This window comes from Trachypithecus francoisi, unplaced genomic scaffold, assembly GCF_009764315.1.
Source record: "Trachypithecus francoisi isolate TF-2019V2 unplaced genomic scaffold, Tfra_2.0 Lachesis_group6, whole genome shotgun sequence".
In the NCBI taxonomy this organism is placed as follows: domain Eukaryota; kingdom Metazoa; phylum Chordata; class Mammalia; order Primates; family Cercopithecidae; genus Trachypithecus; species Trachypithecus francoisi.
Genome location: NW_022681471.1, coordinates 99,367,561 through 99,391,448, shown reverse-complemented (window position 1 = coordinate 99,391,448; position 23,888 = coordinate 99,367,561). Strand labels below are relative to the sequence as shown.

Genomic DNA, 23,888 nt, shown 5'->3' with positions numbered 1-23,888 from the left:
ACTAGGGAAGTGTAATAGGCAGCATTACAGACCTACTTGGAAGTTTCTGGTCATGAATTTAAAGTGAGACCAGTAATCATGGAGCTGCCTCAACTCCTTGCATGTCAGTGCCAAGGAAGTGGAAAGGTGGATTTAAACAGCATAGGATGTGAAGGTAGGAGAAAGAGGTGAGGGAACTGAGGTAGTTGAAGTGGTAGGAAAGGGAATGGGTGTTATCGTGGGATGAAAGCCAGGTAAGAAGGGAAGCAAGGTTACTAAAGGAGTTAAGGGGAGTGAAAAGCTGTAGGATCAGTGGATAAGAACTCCCAATGAGATTCAGGAATCATTGGAGTTGGGAGATGAGAGAGTAATATGGAAAGCTCGAAAGTGGTAACTGGAAAGTGGGAAACTTGAAACTGAGATATGTTGGGAATGCAGTCACTGGTAATGACAGGTCTAGAGTGTGACCTGCTGAGTGGCTGAGGCAGGGCAGAGACACAATTGTTGGAGGAGAAAAGGTCAAAGATCTGAGAAGCTGGAGATTTGAAAGGATCAACTCTGTTGGAGTTGTGGTCATGAATTTGAGAATTTGACCACAAGAATTATGATAGCACCAGCGGTGGAGGAGGTCATGAACCAGGTGCTTAAATATTTAAGAAACGAGGAGAAAGGGGTGACTGGGAGATGTATGATAGCAGCAAGACATTTTGCATACTCTACCTGTGATGTTCATTCTTTTGGTTTGTGGATTTTTTGTTCAACCCCTTCCCACCCTTTTCCCAACTAGTTATGCTGTGAGGTCATGGAAGGAAGGGACTATAGTGTTATCTTCTTTTTGGCAGCTAAGCTAGTGCTTAGACCAGAGGTATTGGTTACTTGATTGGCAGAGGGAGCAGGACCTTCTTTCCTCAGTCCTTTTTCTAGAAATTCTAAAATACCAGACATCTGTCCAGATGCATTTCAGCCCTTGTAGCAACTACCCTTGTAGCAACCACATTTCTAAAGATAGCACAGTCAAGTTAACTCCACATTACCAGTTATTTTTAGGGTGCAGTCAATGCCAAGCCTTGAAGTTGAGGAAATAATTTCTTCAAATCTACATAATTGTGGCCAAAGGTTAGGCCTTAGTAAAGCTGTGAAGCAGTCAATGTTGTTTCAGATGCTTTTTAATCTCACTGTATGCAAACCGTAGCACCCAGTTCCCCACTCCTTTACTTCCCCTAATCAGAGCTTTTCAAGAATGACCTGTTAATTCCTGGTCTTCGCCCTGACTAATTAAACCAGCATCATCGGGACAAGGCCCAGGAATCGGTATATTCAATGCTTGTCAGGCATTTCAGTGGGCCGTTTGAGAAGCCCTGAACTAAAATAGTGAGTGGTAAGGTTGGACCTCTCCCAAGTGTTTTCATATTTTAACAGTGACCTCTTTAAGGAGACAACACTGTCAAGTCCAAAGGAGCCCATTTTGGCTGGGTGTGGTGGCTCATGCCTGTAATCTCAGCACTTTGGGAGGCCAAGGCAGACAGATCACTTGAGGCCAGGAGTCTGAGACCAGCCTGGCCAATATGGTGAAACCCCATCTCTACTAAAAATACAAAAGCCGGGCGTTGGTGGCATGCACCTGTCATCTCAGCTACTTGGGTGGTTGAAGCACAAGAATCACTTGAACCTGGGAGGCGGAGGTTGCAGTGAGCCAAGATCATGCCACTGCACTCCAGCCTGGGAGACAGGACTCTGTCTCAAAAAAAAAAAAAAAGAGACACTCTCTAATGGAACTTGGGGCACCTGTCAGGATACTATTAAGCAGCAGAGGGCTGGTCTGAAGCTGTTAAATTTTTTAAGTCAAGATTAAGGTGGAGCAAGAGATGCTACCAGGTGTAGTCAGACTTTAATGATTTAATGATTCTCAGTACGTGGTCCCTGAAGCAGCAGCAGCAGTTTCGCCTGGGAACTAGTTAGAGATGCAGCTTCTTGGGTCCCACTCCAGACCTGTTGAACCAAAAATTCTGGGGGTGGGGCCTAACCATCTGGATTTTCATGAACTGTGATTCTTTTTTTTTTTTTTGAGATGGAGTCTCACTCCTTTTGCCCAGACTGGAGTACAATGGTGCTATCTTGGCTCACTGCAACCTTTGCCTCCTGGATTCAAGTGATTCTCCTGCCTCAGCCTCCCAAGTAGCTGGGATTACAGGTGTCTGCCACCATGACTGGCTAATTTTTGTATTTTTTAGTAGAGACAGGGTTTCACCATGTTGGCCAGGCTGGTCTCGAACTCCTGACTCAGGTGATCCACCCACCTCTGCCTCCCAGGTGCTGGGATTACAGGCATGAGCCACCATGCCCGGCCCTCATGAGCTGTGATTCTGATGCTCACTCAAGTTTGAGAACCACTGTTCTTCCAACTTGTGAGTCTGAGCCATGGGGGCCCCCTTCCCATGTGACTGAGCTCAATGTAGATTGATCTCACTCACTCTGTAGATGTACAATGCTCCCTATGCATGGTAATCTGGGATGTGGGAGTGGTTCCTTGCTCTGATTACTGTGCCAGGCTGCGGGGCTGCAATCATGTCTATCTTTTCTGACGCCACTCTGATAGGTAGTGGGACAAAGACTTTTGCATAGACAATAGCTCTTCCTCTCACTCCAACATCCGAAAGTCTCCTCTATGAGTGGTCACCCCACGTTTACTCTCAAAGCAGGTCTAGAGTAATACACTCTGATGTGTTTATACAGCAAACCATTTGTTCTGACAAGGGAGGGTTGCCTCCTGATGAGCTTCATGAACATGCAACTGTTGGTGTGGCTTTCAATGCTAAAAGCTATAGGCTAACACCTCCCAGGTATTGCCAGGGCTATCCCACTACAGCATTAAAGAATGTCACTAATTTAAACAGACACTTAAGTAACATCAAAGTAGTAGTGTCCGTCTTATGCAAAGTCACATACAAATGATTTGGAATTATTTCCCTCCCTGCCTCTTTCATTAGTCCAGAAAACAGGGGTTTGATTAAATTATACAGGAGTCTTACATTGGCTGTTGATTATTTTTCAACTTGTTCTATTATTTAAAAGTAATAGAGATTGCACAGTTTTATATGATCTGATTTTTATTCAGATTTGTAAGTCATTCACATCAAATTAAAATTCCTATGGGCCCTTTAAAATACCTTGAATTAAAGTTTATGATTTAATAACTAAAGGGTACAGAGGGAATGTGAACTTACTTTCTGAATCTTCAGTGATATGGAAATTTCCAGAAGCTTCACAGCTTCTCCAAATTAACATTTCCTCTGTTTAGCAGACAGGGTAGTGATGGGGGGAGGATCCAGGTCTGTGAACCAAAATACCTGCATTCAGTAGGCTTTACTGAAAGTGAGTTAGTACAAAGAAAAGAATTAGAATACTTGGTCACTGGCCTTAAACGACTTAGAAAACCAGAGGACAGACAGAAGGGAAAAGGGGGAAAAATTAAATGTGTAAAAGGCTGGTAGTTTTAAGAAAGTCACAGTGAATACAAACTCCTGTACCAGCACAATGTCCAATTCTAGGGAAAAGATCTTCTGTCTTTTCCCTCCTCCTTGTTTCCTTCCTTCCCTCCTCCTCCTTTCTCTCTTTATTCTCCCCCCCCGCAACATCCCTTTATCAATGAATCTATATTACTGAGCAGGCATTCATTAAACTTCTCTTGGTCCCAGAAGTGTGGGAAGTGCCATGTATTCTTAGACCAGAGCTAGAGGGACCTCTGCCTGGGGCCTGGGGGGTTCAGACCCTTGCTACTGAAAGTGTGGTCCATGGACCAGCAGCATCAGCATCACCTGGGAGCTTTTTAGAAATGCGGACCTTGAGCACCACCCCAGATTCAACGCATCAGAATCTTCATTGTAACAAGATCCCTGGGTGATTCATGTGCACATTAAAGTTTAAAAAGTGCAGTCAGTAAGTCTTCCCTTGACATCATGGATTGATTTTTGGAAACTGTGACTTTAAGTGAAATGACATATAATGAAACCAATTTTTCCATAGGCTAATTGATATAAATGAGAGTTAAGAGACCTCCTATGGCAGGTCACAAAAACATCACCAAATTTGTAAATGAAGACCAAAACATTGAAATAAATGTAAGCCATACATACATTTAAGAGCGATTAATGAAAACACATAGGATAATTATTTACCTACTTATTCCAGTTCAGGGTCATGGGTGGCTACAAGTCCTGAGTCTGCTTGCGGGGCCTACTATGAGCTGACTGTACAGCCAGTTCCCCTCGACCTGCAGGGTGGGTGTGTCTGTTTAGAGGGCAGAACAGGGAGGTCTGTGGAAGGAACTTGGTGAGGCAGCTGAGATAGCCACATACATGGGCTGCCAGGCTCACTCAGTGCAGGATGGACCTGCAGGGGGTGAAGGGTGAAAGGGGATGGCTGAATGTCAGCTCTCTCTCTCTCTCTCTCTCTCTCTTTCTCTCTCTCTCCCTGTCTCTCTCTCTCTCTCTGTCCCTTTGCTCCTCCAAATTCCGGTGTGAGACTCCAAAGAGCCTCCAAACTCTAAATGCACACCTGGCCTTCCAAATTGTTATGACAGATTACTAGTCAAGATAGAAGGAATAACTTTTTTTTTTAATTTAAGCATTTGTTAGCTTGATACATAACTTTTAAACATTCATACATATGGTATGTAGGCCTCTGTTTGTACTCTTGCCTCAGTCCTGCAGATGTTAAGGGCGAGCCTGCTCCTGGTGAGATGTAAAGACATCTGAGGCTTTCATGTTTTCCAAGACAGCATGCCCCTCTTTGTCTTCCGGAGATTCAAAGCTAGAGTGGCTGTGCCGAGTCTTGTCTGCCTAGCTCTCTCCCTAAAGCTGCATTCCTTTGTGTGCTTGAAGACTCTTCCTAAACCTCATGGCCTTCTGTTTAGATTGCCTTTAGGATTTCCTTATAGGAGCTATTTGTCCAGCCTTTAACAAATCTTCCTCTGGCTTCTCTATGATTGCTCCATATCGCTGTTTTGGGGTTCAAGCTTGTAATAGAAGTAGCATTCTATCATAAGCACCTGCCCAATGCAGGGTATAGAACCCAGGACCTCCAACTCAGCACCGAGCATCCTGGGCCTGATGCCCAAAATTATGATTCGCTAAAGGCAAGGCCCAGGGGTTTGCATTTTTAGCAAACACCCTGGTGACTTTGAGGCTGGTGGTTGGCGGGCCACACTTGGAGAAATCTTAGTATGGAGGGAGGGTGACCTCACTGTCCCTGTGCTGCCTAGTTCCGTTTATATCCTAGGTCCTGACTGCCAATTAGCTGTACAGACACTGGTGACTCACAAGTGGCTAGGAGCTCATGAAATCCCCTGCACTGAACTGAACTAATATTTATTAGGCATCAGCTCTACATGGAGGAATGTAATAGGCACTGGGAACCCACTAAAGAATGAGACGTGGCTCCAGTCATGAGGAGCTTGGACTCCTTTTCTGTCTATTTACACTAAGTTAGGACTGTCATTAATATAATTTAGGAATATCTATTTTGTTTTGTGAGTAGTCCTAGGTTGGAGAGGAAATAGGCGCAAGACAATACAGAGGAATGATGCAATATCTAATGGTGAAAGAGGATGTATTGACTGTATGTATCTATAGTTACAAAATAAAACATTCTAACGATCCCAACTGCAGTTATAAGAAATCCGTCTTATCAAAAACCATCCATTTAAAAAAAAAAAAAAACAAGCCACCAAAGTGGAACTTTTGAGTTCATGTGAAAGAATTTTAAAAAGACTTTCAAGGAGCTATTACTAAGTCTGTACAGCCACACAATTACGTGATACATGGGAAAATATCTATTTTGATTTATTATCTGAATAAGAGGAAAACTTTTTTGTTTCTTTTTAGCCTGGAATTACCCAACTTGATTGTCTGTGTTGTTCCCAAAACTCAAGGTAATCATTTGGCCCGAGCCTTTGATATAGCTGGGGTGTGGAATTAGAGATACAAACAGTATTCTTTTTGTTAAATTCCATGCATAGCTTCTGAAGCCTAGCACAGTGGCAGGCATCCCCAGACAGAGCACAGAAACCCACCTGGACACTGTTGTCAATGTTCCTCTCACACAGTTCTCTGAGGAAGTTAAGAGCCTCTGAGGGAGTTTGTTAACTAAATGCCTTTTAGTCATGAGGCTTATTAAGACTGCTTTTAACATATATTTGGGGAATTCATGAAATATCTATTTTTTGTAACACCCTCCATGCCTACCACACCCATCAGTCCCTGATTTCTGTCTCAGAAAAAGCAAAGCTGTGTTTATGATTTATTATCAGGCCAGAGCTAATGATTACAAACCCCTCCCAGGCTGCGTCTGGGGAGTAGGGATTCTGTCTGTGCTCACTAGGCACTTGTGGGGAGGATACATTTCTCACAGAAATGCACCTAAACTGTGGGAGATCCTCTGCCCTTTTCTGAGAACGACCCAACTGTTTGGTTCTCCGCTTACTACCCACTCCTTCCCACTGCCTTTCTTATCTTTATTCAATATGTAGAAGATACTCAAGTGGTCTTAGGTTAAAATTCTGAGCTCCCAAAGCAGATTTCAGAAAGGAACATCATCATGCTTTTGGGATTGTGAAATAAAGCCACACCGGACCTCTACGCAGAGGGCTCCTCTTTTGAACTCTGTAGGTGATCCACACAGTTCATTGCACCAATCATATTCCCTGGCATTTCAAGTGTGGGACCACTCAAAGCGGCCCCAAGCCTGGTATTTCTCTATTTTGTCCTCCATTGGAGAGCATGGTTGTGCCAAGGCTCTCTAGCCAGGACAGCCCATCCTCAGGCCACCCAGCTCTGTGAGTGAGTTCCCTGCACAACCTGTGACTGACTCACGGATGCAGTGGGGCTGATCTTCACACGGCACCCCAAGTAGCCTTTTCCAGTTCACATCTGCCACAGGGCAGCCAAGAGGGTGGTTTAGGAAGTAGAGAAAAGGTGAAAAGACAGCAGAGTGAGCCAGCTGTCCTCTCTCTCCTCTTTTTCCTGCCCCCAGTGACTTGCATTTTCTCGGAGACAGCTGTCATTCTGGTCTCCCAGCCATTCTTAGGAAGAGACGTGCCTGGCTCCGGGAAGGGGCAACTTCTCTGCATGTCAGAGGTAAGGGGAATCATGTGACAAGTAGATGGGGGAAGAGTGGGAGTTAAGGGTGGGAGAGGGCCCAATCTAAAGTCAACAAAAATCCTATTTTTCTTCCCTTAACTTTACACTCTCTTGTTTTCCCAGGCTGTATATTATCTGCACACACACACACACACACACACACACACACAAACAAAGCTCGAATTCTCTCCACGTTGCCCTTTGTTGATGGCTATCCGGACACCTGCCTTAACTGCTTCCAATGATGAGGCTCACTCTCTTCTGAGGCTGCCCTTTAAAGTCCACTATACAAATATCCCAGATACCCACTTGTATGAGACAGGTTCAATGTTGAGAACTCAGCCAGACCAGGGCCTCTGAGGACCACAGGCTTAGACCAAAATGGTTTTGGCCTTTAAAATGAAACCATGAACTCAGTTGCCTTCCGGGTCCACCACTCCCTGGCTTTGGACAGCTGTTAATTCTCAAGGAGCCTCTTGCTGGGTCTTTGTATGTTTAATGTAAACAACACTGTTGTGTTTCAAATTCTGTTACAACTACCTTTGCTTCCTGTATTTGCTGAAAGTGGTGTTCTTGTTTTTGTTTTTAGTGGGAGTAGGGAGTCCAACTAGCCTAGGTGAAAAGTCTCTAGGTAACTCTGTATAAAGAGGTGCATTTTTCAAATGAAATGAAGATAGATGGAAGTTGGAATCACACAAAGGACATTGGACTTGAATTTGTCCCGAGATACTTAGATACTGGAATACTTTTTCACTATGTTTTATGTTTAATTTTCTTCTGGTGTTTGTTTTGCTCCATTCTCCTGGAGGCGATTCAGCTGTTTTTTACTAATGGTTCTGAGGACATTTCTGTTGCAAAAATTTATCAGCTAGGATCCTTTGCAAGTATTTAAAAACCCAACTCCAACTGTCTTAAGGGGCAGTTAGAGAAAGTGCAGGTTTGCATAATCGAGAAGTTCAGGGTAGATGGTGGCTTTAGGTAAGGCTTGATCCAGGGGCTCTGGTGCTGTCACCAAGACCCATTTCTGTCCATCTGGAGGTTGAGCCCGACTCTTCTCCTTCCATTGGCTTTCTTCTCAGACTTCACAAGGCAATACGGCACTGCCAATAACTTCTCATTATTTTCTCATTTTAAATTCTGCTAGTCCAAATCAGAGGGAAGCTACCAGACATGAGCTACCGGAAAATAACTCCCTTTCTGTTTCTCTTTTTTACGCCCTGATATGAGAGGTGGAGCCCTGCCTAGATCATTTGGACTTAAGATCAAGGGAAGAATCTGTGTCCAGATAAAAATCTGGGTTGTTGTTAGAAGAGAGGGTAACGGGTACTGAGAGACAAACAGGGAATGTCCATAAGAGAGACACATCAGTTTTCTTCTTGGATGCTGTCACCCCCTCAGTAGGATGCATATGTAAATATACATAGGAAACAGTATTGGCAGCTACAGCTTCAAACAAAGCAGGGACAAATCAGGAGCTTTTTTGGAATGGAACACCAAGAGGAGTTTCAAAATAAGTGACAAAACTAAGAGGGTGATGGAGGAAATTCCACTCTGGGTGGTGGGAAGAGGAGAAAAATGAGGAGAATCAGAGAACACAGTTCAAGTTGTTTGGCCATAGTATCCTCCAATACTATATAATAATATGAATAGCAATACTTTGCAATAATGTGTATTATGACTTCAGAAACTACCTAGGTACTTTACATGTATTAATGCATTTAATTCTCACAATAACCCTATGAAGGGAAAACAATCAATATTGTAATCATCCGCATTTTACAGATAAGGAAATCAAGGCCCAGAGAAGTTAACAACTTGCCAAGATCACAGAGCCAATAAGTGGCAGTGCTGGGATTTAAATCTTGGTGGCTCTTAACCCCCTGTATTACAGTGTCTCCAGTGTATGAAATGAATGCACAGAAATGGCAATACTCTGGTGGCCCTAGGGACAGAAATATGGCTAAGAGAGTGCTTGAGTCATTCTCTAAAACTGGCAGCCTCAAGGACATAGAAGGATGAGGACCAAGGAAAGGAAAGTTCACTTCTTCATGACAGAAGTTAAAAGGGAATAATTATGTTCCACACAGCACAATAAAGTATCAAGACTACAGACTACGGTAGAGTAGGTGAAATGTAGGGTGTGGATTAGCAATCAGAGGCCCTGAGTTCTTTGCCAGGTCAGCCACTAACTCGTAGTGCAACTGTGGACAGGTCACTTAACCTCTCTGTGCCTCAGTTTTCTCTTCTGTGAGTAAGGATGACTGTTGTCTTGCCTCCCTTCTTGTATCATTATGGAGATTAGACAAGATAATGTGAGATGAAACACTTTGTATAGAGAACTCATAGTCATAATTATGCTTTCTATAGCCACTTAAAAGCTTATTTGCAGTAATTTATGACATTGCCACTGAGGTACTTTTATTTTTAAAAAGCCTGTTTTTCTAAAGGATATTATACAGCATCTTCTAGAAATAACTTACATTTTTAAAATTATGTATTCTGTGTAGATAATTTAAAAAAACAAAGATGAATACAAAGAAGAAAACAATGAAGTCACCCAGAAAAAATCTACGCAACATTATTTTTTCAATTGATTTTCTATGCCTGTCTATGCTTTTTTAAAAGCAAATAATGTTTCAATCTAATATTTTTTCTTACATACATGCACTCTTTATTTTTTGCTATCTACTTTTTTCCATTTAATGCATTATGAATGTATTTCCTTGTCATTAATCTTTTGCAACGGTGATTTCCAAATTTTCTGACCATGATCTGTAATAGAAAAATTATTATATTGCTACCCAGTAGGCACACATATATAAACACACATTTGCCCAATAGTTATCTTCATTATATATTGTGTATTCTGATATTTTCTATTCTATTTTATAATGAATTAGTATATAAGTTAATACACTATGTCATGATTCACTACTTGATTACATGAGCCACAGACAGATCATATTTTGTAGTTTGAAAAATATTAACCCACAACATCAATTTTGTTGGTTAGATCGTAGTCCATTGGTAAATAATTATTTACCATAATTATTGAACAAATCTCCAATTGTTGGACTTTCTTATTATTTCCAATATTTCGGCATTCATTCTCTTGTTTATTAAATTGTTAAACCAATATGTATTGAGTGTTTACTACATGCCAGGCACTATTCTAGTTGCTGAGGACACAGAGGTGAACCAGACATATTTGGTCCCTACTGTTAATGCACTTGTATTCTATGGAGGATGGGGAGACAGACAATACACACACCTAGAGACCAGGAAATCCCAGGAGACTGTGATAAGAATGGATGGAGTACGGTTACTTTAAGTGATGGTTGGGAGCTCTCTGAGGGCCACTCTCTGGGGACTCTCTTAGATGCCAGCTCTCTGAGGGTTGGCATTTAAGCTGATATTATAGTAACAATAAGATATTGTTGAACTAATTCTTGAGAAAATCTGGGGTAAGAGAATCTGGGCTGGGAGAACAGCTAGCAGAAAGGTCCTAAGGTCGTTGAGAGCTTGGCACATTTGAGGATCAGAAGGATGGCCTGTGTGACTTGAGAACAGTGAAGAAGGGGGAGTGGCTATAAGAGATTAGTTTGGAGAGGTTGTTAGAGGGTAGATCATCCAGAACTTTCTATTACAAACATACTCCATCTTTGCTTACATCCGCAGTTAAGTAATGAAGAAAAAGCTCAAGAAGTGTCCTGAACAGCAGCAGCTGTGGGTGGGGAATGTTGAATGTCTGGGAGACTGAGAGCTGCTCCAATTTTTTGAATGAAGACTTCTGTGCTAAAGAGGATCTAAGGTTTGTTGGAGGAGCATGGCCCTGGTACAACACTTTGTCCTTTCCCAAGTAGGTCCTTCACAGAGGATTTAAGCAATAGAGTATTTTGTTTTAAATTCTGAGCTAATTTATTTTTTAAAATTTGTATTTCAGTAGCTTTAGGGGTACAAATGGCTTTTGGTTACCTGGATGAATTGTGTAGTGTGAAGTCTGGGCTTTAGGTGTACCCATCACCCAAATAGTGTACATTGTACCCAACAGGTAATCTTTCATCCCTCATACTCCAGCTAGCCTCCCCCATTCTGAGTCTTCAACATCCATTATACTATGTATGCCTTTGCATACCCATAGATTAGCTCCCACTTATAAGTGAGAACATGAAGTGTTTGGTTTTCCATTCTCAAGTTGCTTCTTGCTGCAAAAGACATTATTTCGTTCTTTTTTAAGGCTGGGTAGTATTCCATGGTGTGTGTGTGTGCGTGTGTATGTGAATACATATATATGGATATATATGAATATATATGGATATATGTGGATATATATGGATATATGTGGATATATATGAATATATATATGAAACTGGATCCCTATGTATATACCACACTTTCTTTATCCACTCATTGTTGATGGGCACTGAGGTTGATTTCATATCTTTGAAATTGTGAGTTGTGCTGTGATAAACAAGTGTGCAGGCGTCTTTTTCATAGAATTGACTTATTTCCTTGGGTAGACATCCAGTAGTGAGATTACTGGATCTAACGGTAGATATACTTTTAGTTATTTGAGAAATCTCCATGCTGTTTTCCATAAAGGTTGTACTAATTTACATTCCCACCATCAGTGTTTAAGCGTGCCTTTTTCACTGCATCCACACCAACATCTACTGCTTTTTTGCTTTTGAATAATAGCCATTCTTACTGGGGTAAGGTGGTATCTCATTGTGGTTTTAATTTGCATTTCCCTGATGACTAGTATACTGAGCATTTTTTTCACATATCTGTTGGTCATTTGTATATCTTCTTTGAGAAATGTCTGTTCACGTCATTTGTCTACTTTTTTTTTTTTTTTTGAGACGGAGTCTTGCTCTGTCACCCAGGCTGGAGTGCAGTGGCGCTATCTCGGCTCACTGCAAGCTCCACCTTTCGGGTTCATGCCATTCTCCTGCCTCAGCCTCCCGAGTAGCTGGGACTACAGGCTCCCGTCACCACGCCCGGCTAATTTTTTGTACTTTTAGTAGAGAGGGGGTTTCACCGTGTTAGCCGGGATGGTCTCGATCTCGTGACCTCGTGATCCGCCCGCCTCGGCCTCCCAAAGTGCTGGGATTATAGGCTTGAGCCACTGTGCCTGGCCATTTGTCTACTTTTTAACAGAATCAGTTTTTTTTCTTGCAGATTTGTTTGAGTTTTTTGCAGATTGTAGATATCAATCCTTTGTCAGATATACAGTTTGCAAGTATTTTATCCCATTCTGTAGATTTTGTATTTACTCTGTTTATTATTTATTTTGCTGTGCAGAAGCTTTTTAGTTTAATTAAGTACTATTATTTATTTTTGTTTTGTTTCATTTGCTTTTGGGATCTTAGTCATAAATTCTTTACCTAGGCCGATATCTAAGACTTTTCCCTATGTTATCTTACATAATTTGTATGGTTTTGGGACTTAAGATTAAAGTGTTTACTTCATCTTGAGTTAATTTTTGTATACAGTGAAAGATAGGGATCGTTTCATTCTTCTACATGTGGCTATGCAATTTTTCCATCTCCATTTATTGAATAGGGTGTCCTCTCCCCACTTTATGTTTTTGTAGGCTTTGTCAAAAATCAGTTGGTTGTAAGTATTTGACTTGATTTCTGGGTTCTCTATTGTGTTCCATTGCTCTATATGTCTCCTTTTATATCAGTACTGTGCTATTTTGCTTACCATAGCTTTATAGTATAATGTGAAATTGGGTAATGTGATGCCTCCAGATTTGTTCTTTTTGCTTATGATTGCTTTGGCTATTTGGGCTTTTTTTGGTTCTATATGAATTTTAGGATTTATTCTGTGAAAAACAGTGTTTGTATTTTGATAGAAATCACATTGATCTATCAATTGATTTGGGCAGTACAATTATTTTCACAATATTGATTCTTCCAACCCACGAGCATGGGATGTATTTCCATTTGTTTGTTTCATCTATGATTATTTTCATTAGTGTTTTGTAGTTCTTCTTGTAAAGATCTTCCAACTCTAGGTTAATTATGTTCTTAGGTAGTTTACTTTTTTGCTGCTATTGTAAATGGGATTGTGTTCCTGATTTGATTCTCAGCTTGGTAATTATTGGTGTGTGGCAGTGCTACAGATTTGTGTACATTGACTTTGGAACCTGAGACTTGCAATAAGGTTTTTGCTAATTTACGGCCTGGTGCTCAACACCTATGGCAAGGCTTGACACATAGTAGGTGTTCAATAAATGTTTGTGAAGCAAACAAATGAATACATGAACATCCCCCAGGCCTAAAGGCAAAGAACGGTGGTAATTTTTGACAAATCATTATTGCACATTCAAGTTTTTTCGAATGTGACTGTCCATTATCATGCTAACAGAGAAAAAAGGACTTTCATGTGATGAAGAAGAAGAGAGCATCTATTTCAGCCCCTCTTCAGTAAAGTCACAGATAATCTCTCAAAAGCCACTATGTATTTATTTGGTTTTTTTTTTTTTTTTTTTTTTGTAATGAAATGCCATGACGCTTCACCAGCTGCTTTTTGCAATGAAAAAAGATAACACATTGGGATTACCAGGAACAGATGTTGAAGAGGCCTAGAAATCTGATTTTTCCACATCAGGGACCCTGTTGTGTACTGAAATAAATTGACAGGGTTGTTGGAAGTTAGATTGTTGGTTTCTTTGAGATTGCTTATTGCCTTGAAGAAGGGAGGGTGGGAAATACCATCAGAATGGACAGTGCTGGAAGAGCCTCCAAAGGAAGCCTTTGCCTGCCAGGGTCTCCCTGCTGCTTTGGCACTAGCTCCATGTGACACAGCTTTCCCCTACTCTGCGTGCTCATCCTCATCATAAACCCACGCCCTGGGTAAACATGAATGGGGCAAGACAGACACATTTTATTCTGGTGCTTAATGAATGCCTCTCTTGACTGTTTTTCATCTTCTGAGTAAATGGCCTAGGCCTGGTGCTTTGAGATACAAAAACCATTTCAGTAATCCGTGTAGGGCAAAACATGTGGAATAGGAGAGATCTCTGAGAGATCAACCAAATACCTCCCTAAGGAATTTGAACTTACAGGTGTGGTCGCCGGGTAAGAAAACTGCTTTGATCTTCATTGAAATAATTTTCCTTGTGGAAAGAAAGAGACATCCTGTCTATGTGGGAAGGTTTTCTTTCCTTTTTAACAAGATTGTTCTCTGTCATTTCTTCAACTTCTAATTGAAGCATAATGTCCATACTGGAAGTGCACAAATCATAACCATATAATTTGATAGATTCACATAAAGCCAACACAGCCACGGAACTACAACCTAGATCATCAGAGTGAATGTGACCGGCACTCTGGTCCTTTCCCCTCATGCCCCTTTCCAGTCACCTCCCCCACGAAGGGTGGCCACTATCTTGTCTTCTAATACAATAGATGAGTTTTGTCTAGTTTTGAACTTAATGTGAGTGCAATCATGTAGCATACACTTCTTTGTGTGTGTTCAGCTTCTTTCATTCAACACATTTGTGAAATTCATCTATATTGTTATGTATCATTGTAGTTCAGTTATTCTCATTGGCATAGAGTCATACGTTGGATGCATATACCACAGTTTATCCTTCTTACTTTTGATGGGTATTTGGGTAGTTTCTAGTTTCTTTTACAGTTATAGCTAATGCTGCTTTAAACATTTCTTTCCGTGAGCCTATGTACCCATTTCTATTGGGTATATTCCTAGGAGAGAAATTGCTGGGTCATAGGTTTGTGTATATCCCACTTTAGTAGATGCTACCAAACAGTTCTCCAAAGTGGTTGCACCAATTCACACTCCCACTGGCAGTGCACAAGAGCTCTGGGCTTCATTATTTTGCTGTTGTATCGTCCTCCCCTATGCCTCTATCTTGGGTAACTTTCAGCCACCACCACTGTGAATATCTGAGTATGCCTTGGCAGGATTTCACTTGAAAAAGGCTGTTCTCTGGAACTGTCTTTCCTGCTTTCTCTTAAGTACTTTCTGTAGCCACGGAAGTACAGACCGCTTAGCATCTGCTCAAGTACAAAACTGATCTTTACATAATGCTGGCTGGGATTGGGGGAAGTGCAACTGGAAGAAACCATTCTAGTCATTGAGCTTTGTTTTTCAGAATTATAGTCTTAAAATGTCCCTGATTCCCTGGATGTTAATGCTTGCAGAAGGAATAAGTGAGAGTTAAACTTTCCTTCTGAAAAAGAACATAAGCAGGGATTAAAAATGAGTTATAAGAATCAGTAAGAATTATAGTTAAGGGTTGGACTGCCTGGGTTCAAATCGTGGCTCCATCATTTACCATGTGACATTAGGCAAATTACTTGAAATCTCTGCTTCAGTTGCCTCAGCTGCCAAGCAGAGAGAATAGTAACATCTACGTCATAGAGGTAGATTTGTGAGGACTAAATGGATTAATACAGGTGTAGCTCTTGGAAGAATGCTTGTCATGTGGTAAGTGCTATGTGAGTGTTAGCTGTATGAAGTGCCTATCTTAAATCTTGAACCCTAGAAGTAGTTCCTGTGATGCCACAGAGTCATACATTGGGTACATATACCTACGCTGCAGCTAATAGAAGTGTGAACTGGTGCACCCACTTTGGAGAACTGTTTGGCAGCATTTACTAAAGTGGGATATATACAAATCTATGACCCAGCAATTTCATTCCTAGGAATATACCCAACAAAAATGGGTACATAGGTACACGGAAAGAAATGTTTAAAGCAGCATTAGCTATAACTGTAAAAGAAACTAGAAACTACCCAAATGCCCATCGAAAGTCAGAAAAATAAACTGTCTTGTTCAAGTTCAATTGAAAGAGTATTCTCAGGAGGGGGAAGACAGGAAGCAGGACAGGGCACAGGAAGGAACTAGGGATGTGGTTGAGTTGGAGCCCAGCTTTAACCTGATTCTAGGGTGGTTCTTGGAGCATAAATGACACCAGAGTTATCTTACCATGAAGCAAGGGGGTTGACATTTTATACTCTTATGTTGGTCAGTCATTGGCTACAAGATGCCAGGGCTGGGGCACTTTGGACTGGGGACTCAGTTCCTGTTAGCTGAGGACAGTCCTCCAGGGAAGCCTGCAGCTGTAAGCTCTCAGCAGTCAACAGCTCACAGCACCTGGAAGCTCGGTGCACCTGCCAAAAAGGGGATCTGGGCAGGGCAACAACACTGTTTATTTTTCATAGCCAGGCTTTTATTGTAGTGACATCAGAAGAACTGCAAGGCCAATGATAAAGAAAGTCTTTTAGAGGTAAGACACATACCTTCCTCGCATTCTTTTTCAGGAACAGGACTGTCCACATGTGCTCATGAGCCTGAGAAGTCTGTACCTGCAGATGAGTGATGAGCTTGTGAGTGTACCTGCTCCTCCAACAGCAGTTGCCTCTGTGTAAGCTTAAAGCATTAAGGCTCCCCTTGTCATCATGTTCCTTCCACTCAAGCAGCCCCTCCCTTAGCCTTGCTTCTTGGGATACTTACCTTTCTAGACCAATACTTTTAATCTAAGTTTTTCTCTGCCTTCTGACCATCTCTATTCCTGTGAGGGAAGTGAAAAGAAATATACAAAAGACATCATCATTTATTGGAGGCTCACTGGCTCCTTGATCTGTTTGCTTGGCAGTGAAATGTCACCACACCAAGAGCTCATGACTTAATCAGCATTTATATAATCTGCCCCTCTCTTTGGAGATGAAGCCAGTGAGCTCTGCTAGATGCATGTTTGATTTCTAGGAGGTATTTCTGCTGGCCGTGACTCTCTCAGTATCCAGCTCTCCACTTGCACAGAACAAGGCAACATTAAAGCAAGCTGAGTCACTCTGTAGACAAATAGGAAGGCACTTACTTCCCTGTCTCTGCTCCTGGGGAATGCTGGGAGAGCCTGTGAACACCCCGGCACTAGTGGAGCTGGGAGTTTTAAAGCACTACATGAAAAACCAGACTCATACTAACATACAGGTTTCCTAATTTCAATTCAACAAAGTGGGAGAGGTGCACCTCAGCCTACCTGGGAGGTAAAATCTGGGAAAGGAAACTAGAATGTACAGTGGCACTAAGCTGAAGTCTGCAACATGTACCATTTCCGAGCATTGGTTTGTTAGATAGTAAGTAGTTCGTTTGCTCATTCATTCATTCAACTGATTGGTATTCAGCAACTATCCTCTATGTGTCAGTTTCTGTGCTCCATGCTGGACCTATCAAGGAAATTAACCACAAAACAAATAATTGCAATTGTAATAAGTATTATAAAGGGCCAAACCCAGTAGGAATTGGGAGCTCTAGCATATTGCTTATTACTACCAGGAGAGAATTTGGGAAGATTTTTAGCATAGGGACTACTATTTCTGACACACATGAAACCTTGTAGGTTCATCAGAAGGCCAAAACCAAAAAGGTTAAAAAATAAATTTCTGGATTCCAGTGCTTTGCATGCAATGAATGACTGCACAGATGCCTGCCAGTTCATTCACACAATCATGTGACAAACATCTGAACACCTCCAGGACACACCAACTGGACGGACTCATTTTTGATTCCTCAAATATAGTCATGTGCCACATCATGACATTTCAGTCAACGACAGATTGCATATACAACGGTGGTCCCATAAAAGTATAATGGAGCTATATGATGGAGTAGGCTATACCATCTAGGTTTGTGTGTGTAAACTCTATGATGTTCACACAATGACAAAATCGCCTAATGATGCATTTCTCAAAGCGTATTCCCACCCTTAAGCGATGAATATCTGTAGTAACATTTTTACATTCTGTATCAAGGGCATCATCCCTTTCTTCTATCTTCCCTGTGCTACTCTGCTCAGATATACCTGAAGATCAGCTGGGTAGGTTAGAATTTAAAAGAAAACCCTGATGGAAGAAGAAAATGATTCCATCAAAAAAAATTGCTAATTGTGTTTTCTAGACCTTTTCCCCAAGGATGTTTTCAAGCAAGCGGTGAATTGTCATGTGCAAAGCAGGAGGGCTTGTTTATATCTTTAACCTTGATGAACAATGGGAGAGCTGGCCAATGTCCGTGTGATTGTTGGTCACTATGTGACTCAGTGGTCAAAACAAAACCCATGGGACCTGACTCCTGAGGCCCGTGCTTCACTATCAGCCATAACTTCCTCATTTCTTTTTATGGCTAGTGGATTTGGCCCTTTAGATAGCATGGCATGAAGCTAGCACAGTCATCAGTTCAGCATTTGAGCTAAATGGAGGCAGCATAGGCCAGATAGGTAATGTAATATAGTAGCACAGTGGCAGCAAGAGCAGCAGTAGTAATAGTGATAGCAGGAGTAGGAGTAGCAATCATATTGTGTGTGTTGTGCCCTGCACTTAGCGCTTGTCCGCATTATCTTATTTAATTCTCTCAATGGTCTCAGGATATATGTACAGTTGACCATCCACATCCATAGTTCCACATCTGTGGATTCAACCAAACTTAGAAAATATTTTTTAAAATAACAATACAAAGATAAAAATAATACAAATTTTAAAATCCAGTACAGTGTAACAATCGCTTTGGGAAACTGAGGTGGGAGGATCATTTGAGGCCAGTAGTTTGAGACCAGCCTGGTCAACATAGTGAGATAGCATTTACACTGTATTAGGTATTATAAGTAATCTAGAAATGACTTAAAGTATGCAGGAGGATATGCATAGGTTACATGCAAACACTAAGCAATTGTATATAGATTTTGGTATCCATGGGAGGTTTTGAAACCAACCCTCCACAGACACCAAGGGACAACTGTGTTGGTATTATTGTTCAATAGAGGTCAGCTAACTTGCCCAGGGTTACAATGGTTTAAGTGGCAGACTCAGAACTGGAATCAAGATCTTTCTGACCACAAGATTTATTTTCTTATTTCAATTCATCATTTCTCAAGAAAGTGAGCTTTGGCATAAAAGAATAATAAAACTGCCAGTTAAAACTCTATGACCATGGTGAGGATATTTAAACATTTTGTCCTTTGGTTTTCTTCTCTGAAAAATGAAAATAGCTCAGAAGGGTTGTGAAAATTATATGGATTAATTAATTTAAAATCTCTGGCACATAGTCGGCACTTAATAAATGTTGGTTTCCTTCCTTTTTGAGAAAGCCACTTGGATTCCTTTGCAAGATGGAATCAAGGAAGCATTAGCTCAAATTGAAGCTTTTTAGAGATCTGAAACTAATACTGCCTGAGTTTTTCCAGCTCCGGAAGGAGGCTAGTGAAATATCACAGCCCTCAGCCAGGTGGCCTATTACTGAGTAAACCCTGACAGGAAATGGTGGCAGGGGACTACTTCTGTTAAACACGGTAGCTGATATGCAAATATAAGCCATTGTACTGCCATATAAATATTTAGTTTGTGTGATACTATAGTTACTCTGAGAGAAGAGAACTAAAAAACTCAAGCTGTAGGTCACTGAAATTGTTCATTTTTGGTAAAAGAGATTCTGGCAGTTTGAGACTCCATCCATGATTGATTGTTGAAGCTTCCAGAGAGTAAGTCCAATGACTCTGCATCTCCTGTACTATGATTGGGCACTGAGTCACACTCCCAACCCCACCCTGGCCCTCTATGGCACTCCCCAACTGGCATTCCTGCAAGCTTTCCAAACCAGGACACAGTCATACTTCCCACAAACCTGCTTAGGGCTTCCTGTGACAGCGGACACTTGAGGAGCGCTTGGTCAAGGCCTAGGTTTAAGTCATGGTTTTGCCTCAAGGGAAATGAAACTCCTATCACTCTTGCTCATAAGTCTTTTTGAAGAACCAACTTTTTTTTTTCAGTTCAGGGGTACACGTGCACGTTTGTTATATAGGCAAACTTGTGTCATGGGGTTTTGTTGTACAGATTATTTTGTCACCCAGATATTAAGCCTAGTGTACCGATAGTTATATTTCCTGATCCTCCCCCTCCTCCCACCTTCTTTCCTCTGATAGGCCCCAGTGTCTGTTAGAACCAACTTTTCACTTCTTGAGTTTCTCTATTGTCCGTTTACGTTCTTCTGCTTATCTTTATTATTTCCTTCCTTTTGCTTTCTCTGAATGTAATCTGTTGTATTTCTCTTCTTGGAATAAATAATGACATCACTAACTTTTAGCTTTATTTCCTAATTTATGAATTTGAAGCTATAAATTTCCCTGTAACATAGCTTTGACTGCACCACACAAGTTTTGCTATGCTATATTTTCATTATTACTCAGTTCAAAGTTTTTTTTCTAACCTTTATTGGTTTCTTTTTTTTTTTTTTTTTTTTACCTAGGAGTTATTTAGAAGTATAATACTTAAGTTCCAAATATTTGAGGATTTCCAGTTATATATCCTTAAATTGCTTTTTAGTTTAATCTAGCTGTGGTCAGGGAACATACTCTAAGTGATCTCAATTGTTCAAACTTTATTTTGATGTGCTTTATGGACCAAGTACATATAATTTTGGCAAATGTTTCAAGCACACTGGATTTATATACATATACACACATATATAATGTATATTATATATATTATATATAGTATGTAATATTAAATATATGCACAAAATATATCAATCAAATCAAATTTAATTGTGTGATTCAAATCTTCCCTATTGTTTCTAATTTCGTGCCTGTTGTTTTTTTCTTTCTCTATCAGTTGTGGAGGGAAATAACTAACAAGGCAGAAATTATAACAATGATCCAGGTCTCATAATGAAGCACATATACCTACATTTTGCATTCCTTGGATTCTTTTTCGATAACTTCCTGCTAACCAGAAAGATGTGAATTTGGGAAAGGTGGTCCAAAGGTTTTCTGGTGGGCTTGTATTTTCAAATGTAAGGGAGTTGCCTTACAATCCTCACCATGATTGTGAATTCGTCTGTTTCCTCTTTATTTCAGTCAATTTTTGCTTTATATTTTAAAGCTACGTTATTACATACATATAAGATTGTTTTATCTTCCTGGCAGACTGTGACCCATTTAATCAAATGTCCATCTTTTTTCTTGAGATAGGGTTTCACTTTGTCACCCAGGCTGGAGTGCGTGATCTTGGCTCACTGCAGCCTCCATCTCCCGGGCTCAAGCAATCCTCCCACCTCACTCTCCCGAGTAGCTGGGACTACAGGAGCACGCCACCATGCCTGGCTAATTTTTGTGTTTTTTGTAGAGACGAGGTTTTGCTATGCTGTCCAGGCTGGTTTCAAACTCCTGGACTCCAGAGATCCACCCATCTCGGCCTCCCAAATTGCTGGGATTACAGGCATGAGCCACTGCTCTTGTGAATGGAAGTTTACTTCTTCTGGGAACTTTGGTTGTTACTATTGTTGGATTTATCACTTTTTAGTGAAACAAGTTACTTCCTAATGGTGGTAAGAAGACCCAGGGCACGATTCCAAACACTTTCCCCAAAGGCTCACTCTTGAAAACACAAGACCATCAACAAGCCATTGGACCATCCTTTTTCAAATACACATCTTTCTGGCAAACAGGGGATTCTTCTAAAATAATTTGAAGAAATGAAAAATACCAGCTTATGTGCTTCACTCTGAGTCATTTCTGTCCTGCTAGGTGCAATCTTAGGGTTTATTCCTGACTTTTCCCCCTGAGCAAGTCTTACTCAGCTCAGGTGATATAAGACAGTTGCACAACTTATTGGTCTTTTTGAGTAAATATTTACTTGAGCTTCAGTTCTTTTTTAATTTTAAAATTTTAATTTTTAATTCTTGTGGGTATACAACAGGTGTAAATATGTGTGGGTTACATGAGGTATTTTGATACAGGCATGCAGTGCATAATAATCACATCAGGGTAAGTGTATCCACCACCTCAAGCATTTATCCTTTGTGTTACAAACAATCCAATTATACTCTTCTAGTTATTTTTAAATGTACAATTATTTTTGACTATAGTCACACTGTTATGCTAACAAATACTAGATCTTATTCATTCTTTCTATTTTTTTGTACCCATTAACCATCCCGACTTCCCCCCCACCTACCCCACTACCCTTTGCAGCCTCTGGTAGCCATCCTTATACTCTCTATGAGTTTAATTATTTTAATTTTTACCTCCCACAAATCAGTGGGAACATGCAAAGTTTGTCTTTCTGTTCCTGGCTTTTTCATTTAACATAATGACCTCCAGTTCCAACCATGTTGTTGCAAATAACAGGATCTCATCCTTTCTTTTGGCGGAATGGTACTCCATTATGATTACTGCCATATTTTTCTTTATTCATCTGTTGATGACACTTAGGTTGCTTCCAAGTCTCGGCTATTGTGAACACTGCTGCAATAAACATGGGAGTACAGATAACTCTTTGATATACTAATTTCCTTCCTTTGGGGTATATACCTAGCAGTATTCCATGGTGTATATGTGCCACATTTTCTTAATCCAGTCTGTCACTGATGGACATTTGGGTTGATTCCAAGTTTTTGTTATTGTGAATAGTGCCGCAATAAACATACGTGTGCATGTATCTTTATAGCAGCATGACCTATAATCCTTTGGGTATATCCCCAGTAATGGGATGGCTGAGTCAAATGGTATTTCTAGTTCTAGATCCTTGAGGAATCGCCACACTGTTTTCCACAATGGTTGAACTAGTTTATAGTCCCACCAACAGTGTAAAAGTGTTCCTATTTCTCCACATCCTCTCCAGCACCTGTTGTTTCCTGATTTTTAATGATTGCCATTCTAACTGGTGTGAGATGGTGTCTCATTGTGGTTTTGATTTGCATTTCTCTGATGGCTAGTGATGATGAGCATTTTTTCATGTGTCTGTTGGCTCTATGAAAGTCTTCTTTTGAGAAGTGTCTGTTCATATCCATTGCCCACTTTTTGATGGGATTGTTTTTTTCTTGTAAATTTGATTGAGTTATTTATAGGTTCTGGATATTAGCCCTTTTTCAGATGAGTAGATTGCAAAAATTTTCTCCCATTCTGTAGGTTGCCTGTTCACTCTGATGGTAGTTCTTTTGTTGTGCAGAAGCTCTTTAGTTTAATTAGATCCCATTTGTCAATTTTTGCTTTTGTTGCCATTGCTTTTGGTGTTTGAGACATGAAGTCCTTGCCATGCCTATGTCCTGAATGGTATTACCTAGGTTTTCTTCTAGGGTTTTTATGGTTTTAGGTCTAACATTTAAGTCTCTAATCCATCTTGAATTAATTTTCGTCTAAGGAGTAAGGAAAGGATCCAGTTTCAGCTTTCTACTTATGGCTAGCCAATTTTCCCAGCACCATTTATTAAATAGGGAATCCTTTCCCCATTTCTTGTTTTTCTCAAGTTTGTCAAAGATCAGATGGCTATAGATGTGTGGTATTATTTCTGAGGGCTCTGTTCTGTTCCATTGGTCTATATCTCTGTTTTGATACCAGTGCTATGCTGTTTTGGTTACTGTAGCCTTGTAGTATAGTTTGAAGTCAGGTAGCGTGATGCCTCCAGCTTTGTTCTTTTGGCTTAGGATTGTCTTGGCAATGTGGGGTCTTTTTTGGTTCCATATGAACTTTAAAGCAGTTTTTTCCAATTCTGTGAAGAAAGTCATTGGTAGCTTGATGGGGATGGCATTGAATCTATAAATTACCTTGGGCAGTATGGCCATTTTCACAATATTGATTCTTCCTATCCATGAGCATGGTCTGTTCTTCCATTTGTTTGTGTCCTCTTTTATTTCACTGAGCAGTGGTTTGTAGTTCTCCTTGAAGAGGTCCTTCACATCCCTTGTAAGTTGGATTCCTAGGTATTTTATTCTCTTTGAAGCAATTGTGAATGGAAGTTCATTCATGA

The 23,888-nt window shown here is 40.6% G+C and overlaps 1 long non-coding RNA gene across 5 annotated transcripts in view; it reads left to right on the top strand.

Moving 5' to 3' along the window:
• Nucleotides 1-7,029: 7,029 nt before the first annotated feature.
• The window catches only part of LOC117078508, a 44,122-nt gene continuing 27,263 nt past the window's right edge, over nucleotides 7,030-23,888 (top strand). For 4 of the 5 annotated variants that reach the window (XR_004435003.1, XR_004435006.1, XR_004435004.1 and 1 more), the window contains exons 1-2: nucleotides 7,031-7,112; nucleotides 10,794-10,926. This is a non-coding gene — a long non-coding RNA (uncharacterized LOC117078508). Of the gene's footprint in view, nucleotides 7,113-10,793; nucleotides 10,927-23,888 lie in introns of all 5 variants that reach the window. The other variant, XR_004435005.1, reaches the window with a different exon arrangement.